The sequence below is a fragment of the Rhineura floridana genome, chromosome 20, assembly GCF_030035675.1.
Source record: "Rhineura floridana isolate rRhiFlo1 chromosome 20, rRhiFlo1.hap2, whole genome shotgun sequence".
In the NCBI taxonomy this organism is placed as follows: domain Eukaryota; kingdom Metazoa; phylum Chordata; class Lepidosauria; order Squamata; family Rhineuridae; genus Rhineura; species Rhineura floridana.
In genome coordinates this window covers 15,883,805-15,899,109 of record NC_084499.1, presented here as the reverse complement: position 1 = coordinate 15,899,109, position 15,305 = coordinate 15,883,805, and the positions used below count along the sequence as shown (strand labels likewise).

Here is a 15,305-nt window from a genome sequence, read left to right as displayed (position 1 = left end):
TATTTGTCTGGTGGGGTCAAGAAGACAAATCAGTTGAGCAAATATGACTGGCATTCATACACACTGGTGTTGGTTCTTGAAAGCCCACAAATCATACGTAACTCACGACTTTTGAAATGTGTATCCTTTACATTGAAATAAATGTAAGTTACATGACTTATGTTAAACAGGGGAGAACGAGACCATTAACGTATTATTTGGTGGCAACCGAACTGCAGCAGAATGGAAACAGTGCAGACTGTGGCGAATACAGGTCAGAAGGGAAATTGCTGCCTTCTTCCATCCCTAGCTGCAGCCCGACCCGGAGCCTTTGATACATGGGCGCATGCAACCCAGTCTCCTTATGGAACGGAAATCTGGAGCAACGACATTGTACAGATGCAAAAGCCACACTCATCAACTGGTCAGCTGGAGAAGCAACGACCGTCCATATTTGAGAGTTACAGCAAAAACATGCAAGCATTGGCTACAGAACTGTTTGACAACTTCATCATGATGAATCGCTTAAGAGGGGAGAGAGGGTGCATTTGGTTTCTCCCAGGTCACAGCAATCTTGGGCCCAAAGATGCACTGAAGAGATCAGCAAACAGTCAAATCAAACCCACACACCCTTCGCTCTCTGAAAACTACTTGCAGCAGGCAAACACTGCCTGCCTTTGGAATCCTCCAGGTTCAACAAATACAGTAAGGGCAGGCATTAAAAGGCTCACGCTGAAGATGCTCTAAAAAGCAAGAACAACATTGCTGGTTCTTACTCCACGCGCTGTGCTCCAGGTGCTGGATGAGGCACAGCCAGTCAATTGACACCGGCCTTACTACCGAGACAAGGCTGTGAGTGCTTTTAGATGTGTATTACCTCACCAAGGTCACTCAAGCTCAGCACCAACAAAAGCAGAATCCTGCAACCTGTACAAATTATTCAAATTTGCACCCATATACTTATTATGCATAATATATTCAGCTTCTGCTAGCTGCACAGAGAGGCAGGAAGTGATGCAGGGCACTGAAGCCCTTTCCCTTGAACCCTGGAAATCTTATTCAGCAAACCCTCCGCCTATGGGAATTTCATCAGGCTCTGCCCAAATGTTTCCATGCCTATCTTCATAAGGCCCAGAAGCTTGCTTTCCTTAAAAAATTGAAAGCTGAGACTCTCAGAACCCCTTTTCCAGGGGCTACATCATTTTTGCTAATAATAACATGTGCACCCCACCCTCCCTCCAGTAAGCTCAGGCTGGCAGTGAGCATGGATATGGGCTACTCCACTTTATCCTCACCACAGCCATGTGAGATAGGTCAGGATGACAAGGGATTTGATCAATGACCTCCCCGGCCCTCTCACTGATGCCCCCACGTTCCCCAGAGGCCCCAGCTAGGAGTGTGGGGACATGCCCATTAGCTTTGGCCTCATGTGCTCACAGACTGTGGGAAGGCAAGTATCTGCTTCGCACGCAGAAGGTCCCGGGTTCAATCCCCATGATCTCCACGTAGGGCCAGGAGAAACCCCAATCTGAAACCCTGGAGAGTCACTGCCAGTCAGTGTGTACATTACTGAGCTAGATAGCATTATGCTCTGACACAATATAAGGCTGTTTCCTACATACCTTTTATATATCCGGGGGAGATGGCCTTTACTCAGTGGCAGAGCATCTGCTTTGCACACAGAAGGTCCCAGGTTCAATCTAAAGCATCTCCAGAGCTGCTGCCAGTCAGTGTGAACAATACTGACCTAGATGGACCAATGGTCTAACTCAGTCTAAGTTACGTCCCTGTTTGGACTTTTGGAAGCCTGGAACTTAGTTGTTGTTGTTATGTGCCTTCAAGTCGACTACAACTTATGGCGACCCTATGAATCAGCGACCTCCAAGAGCATCTGTCATGGACCACCCTGTTCAGATCTTGTAAGTTCAGGTCTGTGGCTTCCATTATGGAATCAATCCATCTCTTGTTTGGCCTTCCTCTTTTTCTACTCCCTTCTGTTTTTCACAGCATTACTATATTTGCTAACGAATCATGTCTTCTCATTATGTTGGAACGCAAACAGTCGAGGCTACAAAGGCAGAGAAGGTTTCCATAACAAAAAAATGCATAAGCACTTCAACAGGTGAGTGTCTCAAATAAAACGGTTTCTGAAAAATTAATACATGGGTGGGGGAGAGAAGGGAAAAAGGGGAGACTTCTGAGTTATGAAAGAAGCCGCACAATTAAGCCAATGGCATAGAATTGAGAGGCCTGTGCAATATCTTGCAAAATATGTGCAATAATTTCATTAATAAATATTCCGGCATCACTTGAAGATATTTTTGTGCTGACAGGCCTATGCAGCTGTTTGAAATGTTTTTTCCCTCAAGTAGCCCATCAGCCTAATCATTGTTTTGTATTGCTTTTAAATGATTTTAAGTTGCTGTACACCACCCTGATGATTTGTGAGAGGGTGGCATGTACATACTTTTATAAATAAAAGTTATAAATAAACGTTTGCAGTCTCTTGAAAAACAGCTTGGCCGATTTATATACCGCTTAGAGCAGTGGCTCCAAACTTTCCCCAAACAGACCACTTGACAACTGCTGATAGTCCTGGCTGACCACTTCATGATTTTTCTGCCTGTTGCAGCGATTGTGATGCGCTGTGCTAGATGCTGTATGATTTTTAATTGTATTTTCATTGTGCCTTCTACTTCTTCTGTTGTATTTTACTGCATTACAATATGCATGCCACAGAATTCAAATTGCAATACCATAAAATACACTCTATGAAATAAAAAGCGCAATGCAAATACAATTAAAAATCAATTAACATTTTTAATGTGGACATGCCAGGGACCACCTGAATGAAGCTTGCGGACCATCATTTGGGAACCCCTGGCTTGGAGATGATTGTAATTAAGCACTATATATATACTGTCCAAATAAACAAACATGCAATAGCAGGTCAGGCAGCTCTTTGATGGGAAAGAGCAATCAGTAACGGGGAATGGTGTGCAGTGCTCACGCCCGGATGCAAACTAACCACGTGGGAAGCCCCAACCCTCCCAACCATTACGCATCAGCCTTCTGTTGTAAAATAACTTGAATCCACAATGTCAGTTTTGGGGAAGCAGAAATATAATGCAGCTATGAGGTTTTGTAGTTGTTCCTCTTGTAGCAGCATTCCAATTCGGCAAGCCAGAAAGCCGCTTGATTCGTCAGAAACAAAATGAAATTTTGTATCTTGCCATCCCTAATTTATGGAAAGCTGTAATGTGAATTAAGGACAATTTGAATCGCCATGAATATTTCAAGCTTTTAAACGTGTCCATTATTGGAGTGCTATGCCGTATAATAAAATATTCAAAGAATCAGGGCTTCACGAATACAGTTGCCAGGTTGATGCTCGCAACCAGGAATCTCTTCCTGGCGACCACTTTCATGAAAAGGCCTGATCCAAGGCATCCCTCCTCTTCTCCTAATTTACTCTGCAACCCATGAGGTTTGGAGGGTGGACAGATCTCTCACTTTGCACTGAGTGGGTCTAGTAGATGTCACCCCTTCCCAAAGTCCTCTGTTGTGTGCACAGGACACAGAGGAGAGGAGCGAAGAGCATCTCACTTTGTACTGGGCTGGAGACAGATCTTGCAAATTCTGACTGTCCATAAACCCCAGGGCAAAGTATTATTATGTATTAAGTTTGTTGGTCGCTTGTTACCTGAAGGTCTCCAAAAGACTTGTAACGACGTTAAACACACAAGTAAATATATTATACTATCAAAACAGCAACAACAAAAAACAACTCCCCTAAAGGCCACAGGAAGCTTTGGCAGCAGACTAACAACCAGCAATATCATCTTAGCCTATGAAAAGCTGGAGGGGCGGAGGGAAGCAAGAATGATCTTGCTATTCCCCCCACGTCACCTGGAAAGGAAAAAAGGGGCAAGGTCATTCAGTAACCTCAACACACTGCTTGAAGGCATTTGGAAGCAGCAAGAGGGATCCTTGCCACTTTGGAAAGTCTTCCAGCCTAGCACAGGAAGAGACTGTTCCCTTCCCCAAGGCCCCTGCATGCAACAGAGAACTGGGGGGTACAGGGGAGGAGAGGTCAGCTACAATCTTTGGAAATTCATCAAAGAACACTCATGGCATACTGAGTCAGACAAATGGTGACCTTGGACTATGTTACCCACATTAGGATGCTTTCAAATTGTTTTTTGCCATTGTGTTTCAAATTTATGATGTACACAATTTTTTTTAAAAAAAATCTCTTAATTTTAGTAACAGTGTCCAGTTTTCACCCAGATCTGTCAAAATAAACAAACCACTCTAGTGATTTTGACTTTTACTGGTCAACTTGTCAATTTCACCAAGATCCAGGGCCTTAATTAACCACTAAGTAACCGCTGGAGTTGATGTTACTTTCTAATAACGGGATACTAAGTTAACCTCCTGAAAACATCCACTGGCCAGAGAACCAACAGATGCCAGGAGTTTGGGCTAAGAACTGTGAACACTTAAAGCAGACTTAGACAAAAACAACCCGCACTTTCATGTACGAACACACATCCAATTTGTATACAGAGCAGATACGACAATCTCATGAATGCTGGGAAGCCATTATTGGCCATGTCTTCCCAGGACATGTTCCATGAAATACAAGCATGGCAGCCAACACATAGAACGTGTGCTAATTCCTTCGCAGAAGTGCTTCTCCATGTTGTAGTAACATGAATACCCCTTTACAACTCAATCACAGCTGCCTGTTGCCCGTGTGGTTAGGAGCATGGAGAAGGGCAGCCTGGTTCCAAACACTGGGCAGGGGGCCAGCAGTTGTCATGACCCCCCCCAACCTTTCAGCACAAATTCCCATCACAGCTTCCTGAAGCAGAGATTTTAGAGAGGATATTCTTACAGGTTAAAAGCAAGGGTGGGTGAAATGAAGGACCAAATTCAGGATTTCGCAGAAAGGCACCATAGGCAGTATACATTTAAAGGCATATCATACCACTTTAAACAGCCATGGGTCTCTCTCCCCCCCCCAAGCATCCTGGGAAGTTTAGTTTGTAAAGAGTGCTAAGGGTTATTAGGAGACCCCTATGCCCTTCATAGAGAGCCAGTGTGGTGTACTGGTTAAGGTGTTGGACTACGACCTGGGAGACCAGAGTTCAAATCTCCACACAGCCATGAAGCTCCCTGGGTGACCTTGGACTAGTCACTGCCTCTCAGCCTCAGAGGGAGGCAATGGTAAACCCCCTCTGAATATCGCTTACCATGAAAACCCTATTCGTAGGGTCGCCATAAGTCGGGATCGACTTGAAGACAGTCCATTTCCATTCCCTTCATAGAGCTATAATTTCCAGAGATCCCTGGTAATAGGGATTGGTTGTTAAACCACTGTGAGAACCACACTGGAGCATGAACAGAAAACAAAACCCAGTAAGGTGCTGCGCAGATGAAGGGGCGGGGCTATGTAGATTAGGAGCTGGTTTAATTTTCAGTGGCTGGGGGCCCTAGTGGTAGGGAGTAGGTTCAACCGCCAAACCCAGTGGTGCCCATTCATTTTCATGAATACAAGCCAGTGGTTTCTCTCCAGGAGTGGATGGCAACTCAAACCACCACACTTACGGACTGGGTGCCCTGGCCTTCAAGGACAGGGACTACACAGTTGGTGTAATATATATGTCTCTATATGCACTAGACTGGGGGTTCCCAAACTGTAATCTGTGGACCTCCAGTGGTCCTCGAGCTTCATTCAGGTGGTCCGCAGCATGTCCACATTAAATATTCATATTGATTTTTAATTGTGTTTTATTGCTTTTGTGTCCTGCATTGTATTTTCTTGTATTACAATTTGAGTTCCAGGGAATGCAAATTGTAATGCAATATAATACCACATCTAGCACGGTGCATTGCAATTGCTGCAGCACGAAGAAGTGGTCTACTAAAACTCTCAGCAATTCTCAAGTGGTCCGTGGAGAAACAAAAGCTGAGGAACCGCTGCACGAGACCCTTCTAAGAAGCCCTCCCTCCATATGCGCCCCACTTCATATGTGTAGGGGAGGATGGTCACTCAATGGCAAACCCTGCAGTGTCTAAACAGTGCCTCTCCCTGGCATCTTGGGTAGTTAGGCTGGAAAAGACCCTCTCTGCCTGAGATGTTGTTGGTGCAATATCGCCACTGCTACTGCTAACAGTAGTAATGACAATTAAAATGTTTTGAGTTGCCCGCGCAAAAAGCCTGTAGGCAACTTACAAGGTAAAAATAAACAAATAGCATAAGAAATACCAAGTCTAAAATACATAAACAAACCTCACAAATCAGCAGCTAACAGCAAATTCCCTCTTGAAGCACAGCTCTAAATGCAACACCCACCTGAGATTTAACCACTTGGGGGGGGGATCTCCCAGCATCACCTTCAGGGAGCAACAAGGGAGTGAAGCTGCCGCAGAGCAATGCCCCCTATCCCCAGCTTGGGCAGCCATCCCAGAAGTCAACAATTCTGAAAGCTACTGAGGAATCAAGGTGAGCTAAGAAGTTTCCCATTCCCCTACCTCTCTCCTAACACAGGTTATCCCAGAGGGTGGCCAGGGCGGTCTCGGTGCCAAAACCGGGCCTGATCCCTGGATATGATGGATCCAGAAAATCACTTTCATCCAAGAGAACCGGCCAGCTGGAGTAAATCAGCCTTCCTCAACCTGGTGCCCTCAGCGCTGGCTGGGGCTGATGGGGGTTGTAGTCCAAAACATCTGGAGGGCACCAGGTTCGGGAAGGCTGGAGTAGACTGCGCTGGAACTGACGGCATGACTCAGTATAAGGCAGCTTGGTATGTTCCTAACAGCATGCATTTTGGCAGTAAACACTACAATAGCCCTGGTACAAAAGAAAGGTCTACCTCTGGAGTGGGGAACCTTTCCTGGTCCTGAGGTCACATCCCATCATGGACAATTGTCTTGGACCACGTGTCAGTGGTGGGCGGGGCCAGAGGCAAAAAGTGGGCGGAGCAACCACTACAATTCTGACATTTGAACAGTAGACAACTTTCCACCCACACAAAAACCACACATTTCTACACACACTCACCTCTCTCTCCATCCTGCATCCAGTCAAGCAAGAGGCATTATCACAGTTTCAAGGGCACATCAAGGAAGGTGCAAAGCAGGGTTCCTGAGGGCTGCAGCCTGGGGAGAGTCCCAAGGGCCAGATAGCGAGGCCTGGAGGGCCATATTCACCCCCAGGCCTAAGGCACGCCACCCTTGATCTAGTGGATTGACACGCGAGAGGGGATCTAGGACTTGGCGCTCCAGAGCTGGGGAAAAGAGGGGGACATAAATCCTCTAATAAATAGAGAAGGGAAAATATCATGTCACATTTTAACAATAAGCAGAGTGTTCATTATACACGACTGAGCAAGAGCTTCTTACTATTATAGTATCACATTGTGCCCAAAGATGACTGAAACATTAACTTTAAAGTACAGCATATTGTGCAGGTCAACGAGGGCCCGATTCAAAAGTGACCACATTCCTGTATGGAAAGCACTTCAGTGTGAAGAACATCACCTTTTTTGGGCCAGTGGGCACATTACAAATTTTGAGAGGGCACTGAGGGCGCCAGTCACAAAATGGCTGTCATGGGGGTGTGGCATAAGACAAACTGAAAATACAGTCATTGTTGCTCCCTCCCCTCTCCTGACAACCTCATGTTTACCATCAGAAGTCAGATATGTCCTGCTGGTCCTGAATATGATTGATTGAAACTTTATTTTTACCCCGCCCTTTTTCCAAACTGGAACTCAGGGCAGCTTACAAATAGAACTACATGTAGTTAAAAACATTTAAAAAAAAAATAAAAAATGTGGAGTTACAAGTTTTAAAGGCACAAAACGCCTGCTTTCCAGCTTAGACTCCAGGGTGCCCATCTGGGGTGCCAATGAAGACCTTTACGGGTGCCATGGTGACTGTCATTTTAGAACCTGCCAGTAGTTCAGGACATGCGACAACCATACATGGTTGTATTTTGATGCATACACATGTGCTGGGAAACAGTAGCCAATTCAAGTTTAAAATTCCTACACAGAAGACAATCAAGAGCAGAAAATATTAGCAATCCACCTGTAAATTATCATGTGTATTCTGTGCGCACACAGAAATGTGTCACCACATACACACATCCTGGGAAGCTATGACTAGTTGTAGCTTCCTAGCTCATGCACATGAGATAATCTCTGTGCACACTATCTCATACAGAAGGGCTTTCTATACAAAAATTAAGTCACATTCAAAGTGGACCTCCAATGTGGCAAATTGGTATCTCCTTTTATTTCATTGTTCCAAAATGACATGGAATTTCTTACCTAGCACAGGTAGAAGTTGCCCTAACTGCTTGGTGGAAAAGCAATTAACAGATATTCACGAAAACATCTTGCTAGTCACTGTGGAAAACAAGGAGCTAGACCTTGACAGACCTTTAGGTCTGATTCTCCAGGACTCTCATGTTGTCCTGCAGTGGAAGTTCTCAATATATGGAAGTAGCATACCTATGGGCATTTCTCTACTACAGACTTAAACTATACATAAAAAACCACACACACAAACATTGCCTGCTCCACCTGGTGCCCTCCAGATGTTGATGGAGTCCAACTTCCATCAGCCGCAGCCGGCATGGCCAAAGATTAGGGATCATGAAAGCTGTAGTGCATCAGGCTGAGGAAGCCTGCATTAGGTCTATCAACAGCTACTAGCCATGATGGCTAAGTGGCCCTTCCATGTCCTGAAGTAATTCACCCCCTGATAACCAGGCACTGGGGCCATTTTCTTCATGCCCTGCTGATGAGCTTCCCAGAGGCTACTGGAAAATGGTGAACTAGATGGACCTTTGTTCTGATCCAGCAAGGGTCTCCCTACTCTAGTGAAATATTGTAAGGTTGAGATAAAGGTTTGTTACTTTTAATTTCTGTACCCAGCCTAGCAATTTTAAGCACTTAATAAATGAAGACCAATAATAAAAAGCAATAAACCACCATCACCTACAGGCATATCGACACTACAGACTCAGGCTGGAACCATACATTTAAGTGTTATAGCTACATGGTTCTTTGGTCAACACAGTTCAGCTCTTCAATATCCTAAGTTCTCCGTAAGAGATTTTTTGGGTTAGACAAAATGGTGACCAACACCGCAATCCTTTACAATCCTATTCATGTCTGCTCAGAAGTTCATCAGCGGGTATAGGATTGCAGTCTAAGTGAGGACACAATAAAATGCTTGAGTAGATGGGTGGCCAACACAGCGTCCTCCAGATGTTGTTGGACTCCAGCTCCAACAAAAGGTGATGAAAGGGCCATAGCTAAGTGACAGAGCATCTGCCTTGCATGCAGAAGGTCCCAAATTCAATCCCTGGCCTCTCCAGGTAGGGCTGCCTGAAACCCTGGAGAGCCATTACCTCTCAGCATGGGCGATACTGAGCTAGGTGGACCCAATGGTCTGACTTGGTATAAGGGAGCTTTCTAAGTTCCTATATTGCTAATGCTGATTTATGTAATTAAGGGCCTGTCACTTATTAATGGGGGAAGTGGTGGAGCATCTGCTTTGCATGTAGAAGGTCTTAAGTACAATCCCCAGCTTCTCTAAGCAGGGCCAGGAGAGACTCCTGCCTGAAACCCTGGAGAGCCACTGCCAGTCAGTGTAAACAGTACTGAACTAGATGGACTGATGGTCTGACTCGGCGTAAGGCAGCTTCCTATATTTCCTTCATCCCCTGCCAGCATGGCCAAAGGCCAGAAATGGTGGGGACTTGTAGGTCAACAACATCTGGAGAGATCCCTAATCTACGCCCATAGCTCAGAGCCTGCTTCAGCTTTGCCTGCAAAATATTTCATGTTCAATCCCCGGCATCCCCAGAAGGATCACGTAACAGGTGGTGGGAAAGCCACCCTGGAGAGCCACTGCCAGCCAGAGTAGACAAAACTGGGTTAGATGGGCCAACAGTTTGCATCAGTACAAGGTAACTTTTTAGGTTCCTACCTCTGGGAAATAACACTGTTTCTAAACCACACATGGTTTCTCTCACAAGAGAGACAAGAGTCCTGAAAATCCGCCAGCCAGAAGTTGCAAAAACCCGTTCACAAGGCAGCCCAATCTGGCAGCCACCAAGGTTCGAGAGACGGGGGCCAAATCCTTGCACTCTCTCCGACCAGCCACAAACCATCTTGGGGGGTGAACAAGGGGAACAGAGACGCTGACCTTCCCATGCTAGGACACCTGGGTTGTCTCCCTCTCCCCCCACCTCTCGAAGGGGCGGTGCTCGGGGTGGGCGGGGCTTTGGGACGGGAGAAAGTGGGCGGGGCCGGTAGCCAGGACTCCTGGGTTCCTCTGCGAAAGAGAAGGGTCTTAGGAGGTGGGCGGGAAGAGACGGAGCCCGGGACGCCGCTCCCCACTTACAGGCCTGGAGGGCGTCGCCGGTCCCTTCTCTCAGGGCTGGGTCCTTCGTCCTACCACCCCCGCGCTGAAAGAGGGTGGGCTGGAGAAAGGAGGAGGAAGAAGGGGGAAGGTCGCCAGGAGACTGAAGCTGCCGCTTCCGGGGCCACAGGAGACGCCTCTGACACCAAGGAGCAGTAACAGACGCTCTAACCCGGAAGCGCTAGTTCCTCCATTCGGAAGTGACCGGTGCTAAGGGAAAGCGCGACCTGCCGGCGAGTTTTCTACGCATGTTCATCAGGGAGGGCGGGGGAAATGGAGGGCGAGGGAATACAGGTTGCGTACTGCGCATGTGCTATCTGGAGAGTAGGAGCAACAACAGCCGCGCCGATAACTCTCGCCTCTGGAGTGTTCTCGTTGGGTCCTAGTGCTCGCCTTTTCTTTTATTTTCCGCCACCCACCCATTCATGCATTCGTTAGCCCCATTATGGCGCTCTGTCCCATTCTGAAGAAAGGGACTTGGACTATTTGGGGGCAAAAGCTGAACAGGTTTCAGACCATAAGCGTTGCTTCCAACGCCATGGGCTAAATGTAGTTGTTACGTGCCTTCAAGTCGATTTCGACTTATGGCGATCCTATGAATCATATGCATTCATAGGATCGCCATAAGTCGTGATCGACTTGAAGACACATAACAACAACATGAATCAGCGACCTCCAGTAGCATCTGTTATAAACCACCCTGTTCAGATCTTGTAAGTTCAGGTCTGTGGCTTCCTTTATGGAAGCAATCCATTGTTTGGTCTTCCTCTTTTTCTACTCCCTTCTGTTTTTCACAGCATTATTGTCTTGTCTAGTGAATCATGGCTTCTCATTATGTGTCCAAAGTATGATAACCTCAGTTTCATCATTTTAGCTTCTAGTGACAGTTCTGATTTAGTTTGTTCTAACACCCAGTTATTGGTCTTTTTCACAGTCCATGGTATGCACACAGCTCTCCTCCAACACCACATTTCAAATGAGTTGATTTTTCTCTTATCTGCTTTTTTTACTGTCCAACTTTCACATCCATACATAGACATCGGGAATACCATGGTCTGAATGATGATGACTTTAGTGTTCAGTGATACAACTTTGCATTTGAGGACTTTTTCTCGTTCTCTCATAGCTCCCCTCCCCAGTCCTAGCCTAATTTCTTGACTATTGTCTCCATTTTGGTTAATGACTCTGCCAAGGTACTGATAATCCTTGGCAAGTTCAATGTCCTCATTGTCAACTTTAAAGTTACATAAATCTTCTGTTGTCTTTACTTTAGTCTTCTTGATGTTCAGCTGTGGTCCTGTGTTTAATAATAATTAAAATAAGTACCTTTAAGCATGTGCAGAGTGCATATACTTATGACTGAGTCTCCACATCACACGTTGCGATATCAAAGCAAGGCTGGTAGGTCAGCGGGCACGGCTTTCTAGCAAGGCCAGAGCCCTGTGCTTCTTAATCCAGTATTAAACTATATTTGTAAGCTAAAGCAGGAGCATTTCCTCCAAAGAATCCTGGAAAACTGTAGTTAAAGGGTGCTGAGAATTTGTACCTCTGTGAGGGCGAAACCACAGTTCTCAAGGGAAGTTATGTACATTGGCTGTGCTTCAAATGTATGGTGTGGATCTGTGGCATTTACATGCCATACTTAAGTGCTACAGAACTAGAGAATAATGTTTGCCTTGTCTGTGAGAAAGCAGACAAAGTTCCTCCAAGTAGTTTAATGCAGCATACTTTTTTCCCCTCCTCCATTTTACCTCACAACAACCCTGTGAGGTAGGCGAGTCAGAGGGAGGGAAAGAGAGAGACTGGTTCATGGTCACCCAGGGAGCTTTGCAGATTATTGAGGATTTGAGCCCAGGTCTTCTGGACTTTAGTCCAACAATCTTAACCACTACACCTCAATGCTCCCCTTTCCCGAGTTTCCATCTTTTCTTATTAAGTTTAAGTAAGCCTTTTCCTTTTACTTGCTGAGTTCAAAGGAAAAGAACTTGCTGGCTATTCCATTGTTCAGTAAGAAGTAAACCTCTAACCAGTTTACTGTCCCATGAGGGCAAAAATACTGGAATAATTGATAAGCACATGGTGCCGATTTATACAATGTATAGTGATATTTTATTAACAGTACTTAAATAACTTTAATTACAGGCAATGTTAGCCTGCCTGTATTTAGGCGTAGCCCTAGCACTGCCCCTAAAACACATACACAAAATTTCTGACTAAAGCTGCAGTCCAATACACACTTACCTGGGAGTAAGTCCCACTGAATCCAGTGGAGCTTACTTCTGAGTAGACATGTATTGCATTGCAACCTAAGGGCCTAGAGCTAACAGGGATAGGGATCCTGTGGCTCTCCACTTTGTTGTTGGACTCCACCTGCCAGCAGCCCCAGCCAGCATGGCCAATGGTCAGGGATGATGGGAGTTGCAGTCTAAAGTAATGTGCAGCTTTTGCACCCCTTATCTATGAGCCTATTCATGTTTACTCAGCAGTAAGTCCAACTGATTTCAACATGACTTGCTCCCAGGTAAGTATTAGGATTCCAGCTTCTCTCATGCTGATTTTAGGCAATTGTCTTAAGGAAATTTATTGGGGAATAAATCCCACCAGAAACAGAGCTTTCACTTTTAAGATGCATTGAACAGCACTGCTTCTCTCTTCTGTTTCCTGGATAGCTGACACATGAAGTGTCAACAGGTAGAAAAATAGTTGTTGACTGCAATACTTGGATTCCCTTTAAAAAACAAAAATAAGCACACTCTCAGAACATTCTGTCATATACAGTGTCCAAGGATGCTTAATTAAGAGTGTCTCCGATTATATATGCAGCACCGCAATAGAGGCATTGCAATCATAAATAAAGGCAGACATGGATAAATTCATAATTAAAAATGCATTAGAAATTACAAGCATAATTTATTTACTAATGCACATTGGAATAAATTTGCAGTGTAATATTTTTAAATGTGGCATTAATAAATAATGGTAAACAGAATGTTCATATAAAATATTTTCATAAATACTTACAGTCCAGCATGTTATAGCCACCACAAAATAAATATTACATGGCAGAATCAGATTTTTTTTTAAAAATGTATGTGATCTATCTTGAAGTCACTCTGTGAAAAGAAAAAGAATACAACCCACAGGAGTGTCAGGTATGACTGAAGGTTGGCAACTTTTGTACATTCACGGTGAGTCTCATAAGTTTTCATATGTCTTAAATCTGATTTCTGACATTGCAAAAACAACTTCTGTTACAAAATGGATGCATTCTGGCAAAGACTGCCTTTGTACATCCCTCTACTGATTATGTTAAAGGGCTCCAGTCCTGTGCAAATACCACTGAAATTAATTAATGGAAGTGATGCAACAGCGTTGTTGTAGCCCTTTGTTAAAATTTCCAAGGTGCTGATCCTTAACTTGGCTTGGCTACTGTGTACCTTATATACCCACTGCTGTCCACACATCCCCATATGTTTGTTGTGTTATGAATCCACAGGGGCACTGAAAATTTTGTCCTTAAAGAAAATGGTTAGATTATGAACTTAGAATCTAATTAAAAATTGGGATAAAGACACCTCGTTCACCTATGCATAAGATCAAACCCTCAAACACCATATACAGGATCCCAGCCAGGATTACACATTGGTTTCAATGGGTTTAAAAATATGCACTCTCAGAACAAATACATTAACTCTTGCAGCTCTCAAGAATTCAACCGGAATTTGTAGGATCAGAGATGCTCTAAGAAGCCCCATTGACCTCAACAGGATTTACCTCCAAACAAAATTCAGGGTACAACTCTCTCCATGCAGATGGAGCTTGTACTGGCTCTTGGGTTGTTTCCTGCCCCCTTCATTAACAAAATAAAGGTTGTTCCTTCATTCATTCCCCCCAGAACATGAGTATGATATATGCTGGGGTTGCCAACTCTGTGTTGCAGGACTCCTGTACCTTTAAATGCAAACAGCTGCAGGGTTTTCAGACACAGAAGCACTGATGAGAAAAACTGTTTCATTTCTGCTAGCCATGCAGCGTTCAAAGGCTCAGGAACCCTATGATCCAAAAAAGCAGGCAACCTTATAGAAACCCCATATAATGGTTTCCATAGCTTCCATAGAACAGTACAATTGCACATAGCTCAGCTTCAGCTTCAAAGAGCCCTTTGTGGTTGTTGGTTTTAATGTTGTTTTCATGGGAAAAGAAGGCTCTGATGCCTGCAGCAAACATTCAGTTCAACATACTCCAACATTGTATGTAGGACTGCAGCTTAAGAATGAATATGTCTGCACAGAAAGCAATCCCCACTTTTGTTCAATGGGGCTTACTTCCAACCATGTAATTCTATGCCTGTTTACTCAGAAGTAAGTCCCACTGAGTTTAACAAGCCTGCCAAGTAAGTGCATGTATTCTACTACAGCCTTAGGATAGCAATCCTAAACACACTAAGGATAGTCACAAGCAACAGGGACTTTTGGGTGGTGACCTCCCAGGTACAAAATGCTCTCCCTAGGTATTTTATCCTGCACCCTGTCCACATTGTCCTTTTTAGCACCAGGTTCAGATTTTTCTGTTCTCCCAGGACTTTTAAGATCTTATTTGAAGACTCTGTGGCATGGCTGATGGTCTTAGTTATGCATTTGGTTTTATGATAAATTTTTGTTTTATTTTCTGTATGCTTTATTTTTTATGTACAGTCATTAGAAATGTTAATGTGTAAGTGGTATATAAAGGTAACATAAAGGTAGCTAACAAACCAACAACATATTTCAGCTATGTACCAAACTAAATCTGATGTAACCTGGAACTAGGTGTGAGCTGTGCAGATGACTGGAGTGCTGTATGGGACACAGCTGTAGGCAGCCTGAAGAAGCTTCATCAGC

At 44.6% G+C, this 15,305-nt stretch overlaps 1 protein-coding gene across 4 annotated transcripts in view; it reads right to left on the bottom strand.

Annotated features, from left to right (window-relative positions):
- MAPKAP1 (MAPK associated protein 1) overlaps positions 1-10,664 on the bottom strand; it is a 198,172-nt gene extending 187,508 nt beyond the window's left edge. For 3 of the 4 annotated variants that reach the window (XM_061604012.1, XM_061604013.1, XM_061604015.1), the window contains exon 1: positions 10,408-10,662. The gene's annotated coding sequence lies outside the window, so the exon portion shown is untranslated. Of the gene's footprint in view, positions 1-10,407 lie in introns of all 4 variants that reach the window. The other variant, XM_061604014.1, reaches the window with a different exon arrangement.
- Between the last annotated feature and the right edge of the window lie 4,641 nt (positions 10,665-15,305).